The 6,457-nt window shown below is 39.2% G+C and overlaps 1 protein-coding gene across 1 annotated transcript in view; it reads right to left on the bottom strand.

The window, feature by feature from the left end:
- Window positions 1-5,510: 5,510 nt before the first annotated feature.
- LOC133857692 (probable inactive ATP-dependent zinc metalloprotease FTSHI 4, chloroplastic) overlaps window positions 5,511-6,457 on the bottom strand; it is a 44,778-nt gene continuing 43,831 nt past the window's right edge. Inside the window, exons 17-18 of the mRNA XM_062292999.1 lie at window positions 5,963-6,055; window positions 5,511-5,816 (exon numbers count right to left, since the gene is read on the bottom strand). The gene's annotated coding sequence lies outside the window, so the exon portion shown is untranslated. The remainder of the gene's footprint in view (window positions 5,817-5,962; window positions 6,056-6,457) is intronic.

Below are 6,457 nucleotides of genomic sequence, written 5' to 3'. Positions count from 1 at the left end.
CGTTCTGTGGTTTACAACTATGCATTCCAGATAATTCATTGAGGGAACAGATAATACGAGAGTTGCATGGAGAAGGTCAGTTTGGGAGAAAGAAAACTTTGACTTTGGTCTCATCAGACTATTATTGGCCCAAGCTAACTAATGATGTAGCACGTTACGTGGAATGATGTTTTATTTGCCAAAGGTCTAAGGGAGCCCGCACAAATGTTGGTTTATACACCCCATTACTTGTGCCTGATGGCCCATGGCTCGACCTTAGCATGGATTTTGTTTTGGGGTTACCTCATAGACAAAGCAGCATGGATTCTATCATTGTTGTTAGTTTATAATTGGCTGCATTCTGTTAGATAAAATCACCTCTATGTCATGATGTTTTTAAACAAGGATTCAGTTATTTTCAGAGTCTTCTTATTCAGAGTTATACTTCTAGAAGATTCAACACAGATTCCAAGTCAGAGAAATCGGATCCCTTGCATCCGTCCAGACAACGTGATTTTCCGTCCGGATGCTCAACTATCAAAGCATCATCCATCCGGACGACGAGAACTTTCCGTCCGGACCTTCCTCTGTGTCGAGAAGCTTCGAACTACTCCAGGTTGCATCCGTCCGGACGTCTTAGCAACACACCCAGACGCCTTTCATTGTTCGACAAGTCAAAAGATTTCTTTCCAAAACATAGATATGGAAAAATAGCTGCAACCGTCCGGATGATGTGTGTTCCCTTTCGGACGCTATCCTTGATAAGGCAAGTTGTGCATACAAAGTTCAACCGTCCGGACATAGTTTCCATGGTCCAAACGCGCAAGTCTTAATATGAAAATTGTGTGCCACAGAAGTTCAACCGTCCAGACGTCAATTTCCATGGTCCGGACACTCAAGCCTTAATATGGAAATTGCGTGCAGCTGAAGTGCAACCGTCCGGACGCAGCTCTATTCAAGAAAGAATTTCACGCGAATTTGGAAAGCTGATCGCACAGTTGTCCGTCTGGACGCCCTTAGCTATCGTCCGAACGCTGCCTAACAAAATCATATCAGACGCGATTTAGGTTTCTGTGGCCTATAAATAGAGACCCTTAGGCATGTATTTTGCATGAATTCGGTAGTGAATTCTGTAGTGCTTAGAGAGTTTATTTTAGAAGTTATTGTGTTGATCTGCTCACTCTCAAGCCGTTGCCAAGTGCTGTTGCTGTGCTGAACGGAAGTCTATCTTAGGGGTTGACCCTAAGGTAAAGGATTCCATTGAAGATCCCTTCAAGTAGGTGACTTGGTTGGGAAGCGTTCGTGTTGGGTTACACGTCAGAGTGCTAGATACGATCGCTGCATTGGGTATGTGAGTGTTACTGTCTATGTACTAGCTTTGTCTTCTGAATAGTGAATATCCTGGGTTTGGCTACCCCGGAGTGTTTTTTCTCTTAATTGAGTTTCCACTTCGTCAACAAAATATCTGTTTATTTAATTTTCGCATTGTGATTTTTTGTTACACACACTTGGTAAATTAGGAGTCGTATTAATTTTCAATTGGTATCAGAGCTTGGTACACTCTATTTAGATTCAATTCTTGAATGTTATCTTTCCTATTGACTTCTAGTTTTAATTCAAATGTCTCAAAATCATAATAATGTTACTGCTTTTGATGGTACGAACTATGGCTATTGGAAAGCTCATATGCGATTCTTTTTAAAATCCATTGACTGTTGGAAAATTGTCGAAACTAGTTGGACTAAGCCAGCGGATGCAACTCCTGAATCAGTCACTGATAAAAACGCACGACTATTCAATGATAAAGCCCTCCATGCTCTATGTCAAGCGCTTTCACCGTCTGAATTCGCTAGAATCTCAAATAGTGAATCCGCTAAAGAAGTATGACAAATCTTAGAAACAACATATGAAGGCACCAAACTTGTTAAATCTGCCAAACTTCAAATGTTGATTTTTAGATTTGAAGAAATTAATATGTTAGAAGATGAGACATTCGGAGAGTTTTACTACAAAATGAGCAACCAAAGAAACTCAATGGTGAGTCTTGGGAAAACCATCTTGGATGTAAAATTCATCCGTAAAATTCTAAGATCTTTACCTGAGGGTTTAGAATCAAGGTGACTACAATTGAAGAAAGCAAAGACTTGGAAGAGATGAAGATTGAAGAGTTTGTGGGATCTCTTCAAACTTATGAGTCGTCCCTGCCTCGGGTCAAAAAGGTGAAGACCATTGCCCTTAAAGGTTCCAAGAAGAAAGTCAAAGTCTCATCTGAAAACGACTTTGAGGATGAAGAAAAAGATGTGGCAATGCTGGCCAAAAATTTTGGAAGATTAATGAGGAATGATCGGATCAAGAAAAAGTTTTCCGAAAGAATGAAGAAGGCCCCCAGAGAGTCTGAACCTGAGGAAGATGAGAAGAAAGACCCAAGAGGCCCAAGATGTTTTCAATGCTCAGGGTTTGGGCATATACGGGCTGACTGTGGGAACCTCAAGTAGGGAAAAGGGAAGGCATACAATGCAACTCTCAATGATGAGTCCGAAGAAGAAGAAGCTCCTGAGCAAGAGAAATTTCTAGCCTTTGTGGCTCCACAAGTAGAAGAGAAGGGTTCTTACTACTCAGAGCACAGTGATGAAGACAGGGAAGAACTTAAGGAGGCTTATAAAATCCTCTATGTAGAGTTCGAGAAGCTGAGGGAGGCTCGCAAGCAGCACATTCATGACCTGAATAGCGCTCAGACAGAGAAAATCTCACTACTGCTCAAGATACAGGGGCAAGAGGAGAAGCTACTGGAGACACAGCTACAATTGGAGAGGGTCACCGATGAGAAGCTGACTCATATGCTATCAATCCAGGAGAGCCCAACAGACAAGACTGGACTCGGGAATGTAGCTCCTCCCTTTGACATTCCTTCTACTTCTAAGACTGTATTTGTTAAGCCCACAGTCCTCGAGCCTCCACCCACTGTTGTGGGCAAAGGGAATGACATAATCATTGGAGATCTACCGGTCACTCAGAAGCTCCCTACTATTAGAACATCGGCCATATGCCATCACTGTGGATTAAGCGGGCATGTCCGACCCCAATGCTCCATTCTCAAGGCTTAGAGAGCAAAGGTCAAGAAAGAAGTGCCAAGACAAGCAAATTTCGGCGCAAGACCTCTAAGCCAGTATCAAACACCATGGAATCAAGCTCTGAAGCATCAGGCTCCTCATCAGGTTCCCTGGAATCAAGCTCCAAAGCATCAAGCCCCAAGGCATCATGCCCCACGACGCTAGGCTCCTTAGCATCAGCAGTCTCAGGAGAGATTTGTTCCTGCCAAGCAAAATGGCAAATCCAAGACTAACAAATCCAAGCACTTCAAAAGGCCGCAAAAGGTGGAGGATGATCAATACTGCAAGGAGCTACCTATTTGGATGCAGAGCATGATACAATAGATAGATTATCAGATGAAGATCTGTCAACAACCACCAATAGGAAGGCAGACATGGGTCAGGAAGAAGGAAGATATTCACTCCTTAAGGGGGAATGGACTCACCTAGTTGGTGAGGATATTCATGCCTAGGATATGGTTCCTAATCCTAGAGCATCATGTTTGATTGCATTGCATGATTTTCTACTTGTTATATCTTCTATTTGCTTTGCAATTTAGGAACCACTGTTTTTGCCCCATATTTCTCTTGTGAGAACTTTGCAGGTACTATTTAGGGAAGGCAGACAAAGTATCTCGGGCGATTGGTTTTCTGTATTGATAATTTTGATCATTCACAAGTTTGATCTTGCCTTACATGCTAGTCTTATGATTTTTTTTTTCCTCCATATAGCATGTGTTTATTGTTTTTAATAATTAATAATAATAAATTTAGGGGTGAAAATGCAAAGAATTTTATTTTTTCTTTTCTTGGCATGTCAAATATTGTATGTATTTTTGCCTGATATCTCAGTTCATTGCGCATTAATTGATTATGCTTATATGATTGAGAGTTTATGCCTAAATATCTGCCAATTTTTTCTTGTGCATCTAAATACTAGATAGTTACTTTCATCATGCGATGAAAATGTGCACTATTCAAGGTTCCCTTAAGGTGTGTATATATATATATATATATATTTTCTCTTTGACTTTTTGTTTCTAGAAATTCTGATGAGAGATATATTTTTTTTATAAGATGGTCAAATTGTCCAATATGCTAGTTGAACTTAGAACCTAAAAATTCTAGCATTCTCTCTAGGTTGCAGCACCAAAAAGAAACAAGTAGTTATTCTTCTGAATTCCTGATTATATGCATATATTCACTGCTTCTGTGTTGAATTTGCTTTATATCTTGTCCTTCATAGTACAAGTAAAACAATTAGATGCTACATCTTAGGGGAGTGTATTAGATGAGGGTGGCTAAGGTCTAATAAATAATGAAGTTTGACTTTTGACTGATCTTTCATTGATTTTCTCTCTTGTTTAGAAAATCCGGTTGCTTTAAGTCATATCAGTGAACTTTATACCACACACACACACACACACACACATAAAAATTCTAGCATTCTCTCTAGGTTGCAGCACTAAAAAGAAACAAGTAGTTATTCTTCTGAATTCCTGATTATATGCATATATTCACTGCTTCTGTGTTGAATTTGCTTTATATCTTGTCCTTCATGGTACAAGTAAAATAATTAGATGCTACATCTTATGGGGAGTGTATTAGATGAGGGTGGCTAAGCTCTAATAAATAATGAAGTTTGACTTCACACACACACACACACACACACACACTCTATGTAAAAATTTTGGAGTAATCTATGTAAAAATACATTGCATAAGTGGAGTAATCTATGTAAAAATTTTCTATTTACAGGAAATTTTTGTACTGATTGAACTTTTAACTCTCTTTCATATCTCGGCATATTTTTGATTGATATTAGGGAAAATATTTTTTTCTGCAAATTTTCCTTCAGTTTCTGTTTTTCAGTGTGAAGCGTCCGGACGGTCTCTCCTTGCGTCCAGACGGGTGCAGCTCAGACGGCCAGACAGTTTGGCAACACATCCGGACGCACATGGCCTTGTCGCATGCTTATGTGGCAACGCGCATCCAGACGGGTTAGTGATACGTCTGGACGGGCACCCCACAGGGTTAAAAATCGCTTTCTCCCCTAGCCGCCGCACCTCTTTGGCTTTTCTTCTCTCCCAAATATTTGCCTTTACCAATCATAGTTAAGCCAACGAGCGGCCAATCCAGGCACACCCAAGAACTGTCCGAGCCCCCAGGTCCGAGAATGATGAGTTTTGGAAAAGGGTGTCACCATATATATATATATATAACTTACGACCCATGTTTTAGAAAAAGGCCATACACGCGTGTCATTAGTTAGGGGTAATGCTTCAAAAAGACCTAGTCGACGGTAAGAGAACGGCAAAAAGTCCTAGTCAACGCGCCGCAATGTGGTGCTGGAGATGCATTTACACCCACATATCCTTTTGGTATTGGAGCCAGCGCAGCCACCTGAATAAAAAAAGAATATACAACGTGTTCTGTGTGCCGTTGATTTCATACTACCTCGTAGATTATAACCCATCGGAAATTATTTTCGACGTAAAATAATATGGTGCTTATCTTTTACAAACACCAAAATTTGCAAAAAAAGACTAAAAAAATACTAGTTAAATAGTAATTGCTGAAATAGATGTTTTTCCCTTGATATCATATATAAACTTGTTCTCTTCAAACTCATCAGCCAAAAAACAGGATCTTAGAGAATTCCACCACTACCTCTAGCTCGAATCTTTGAAGATGAATCAAACTTGAACACCTTCCCAGGTCTGGCATACCAAAAACACCAGCCAAACACTGCCCATCAACAGCAGAGGCTCAGAACTCTTAGTATACAGAAGTTTCATTAGCTTAAACTAGATATACCAATTTAGGGATTAAAAAAAAAGAACGAAAAAAAGAATAAAGGAAAAGAGAGTATGAGGAAAGGCAGTGCCAACTACCTCAATTGGAGTGATGTAGGCTGCTCACCCTTTGATCACAGCAGAAGCTGCCAACCTATGCTATAGTATAGCCTCTTAAATCACCAATTCATCCTATCCAAAGCAAGCAATAAATCCAAGCCATAGTTATATTCCAACATATTTGAAAATCTTAAAGCATTGTGCTGCAACAGCTTTGTATTTCAAAGAAACTCCAGTGTTTTTTTTTTGGTTCAAAAAAGTGTTTTCTATTTTGAATTCAAAAAAAGAAAAAAAATGTTTTTGGTTATTAGGGTTGAAAACATGTTTGTTATATTATTCGAAAGGTGAAAAACCATTGTTGGCGTATAGGGCCAATATGGTACAAGAGCCTTTTGTACTTTACCCTATTTTGACATTAAAGACCTATAAAAAAAAATAAAAAAAAAAATTGAAAAAATTGGAAAAAGGAAATAAATACAAAAAAAGAAAAAAAAAAAAAAAAAGGAAAAGAAAAGAATATTGAATAAATTATTA

The sequence above is a fragment of the Alnus glutinosa genome, chromosome 14 (assembly GCF_958979055.1).
Source record: "Alnus glutinosa chromosome 14, dhAlnGlut1.1, whole genome shotgun sequence".
NCBI classification, from domain to species: Eukaryota; Viridiplantae; Streptophyta; class Magnoliopsida; order Fagales; family Betulaceae; genus Alnus; species Alnus glutinosa.
Note: the sequence above shows the minus strand (reverse complement) of the source record. Positions and strands in the feature narration are given on the sequence as shown.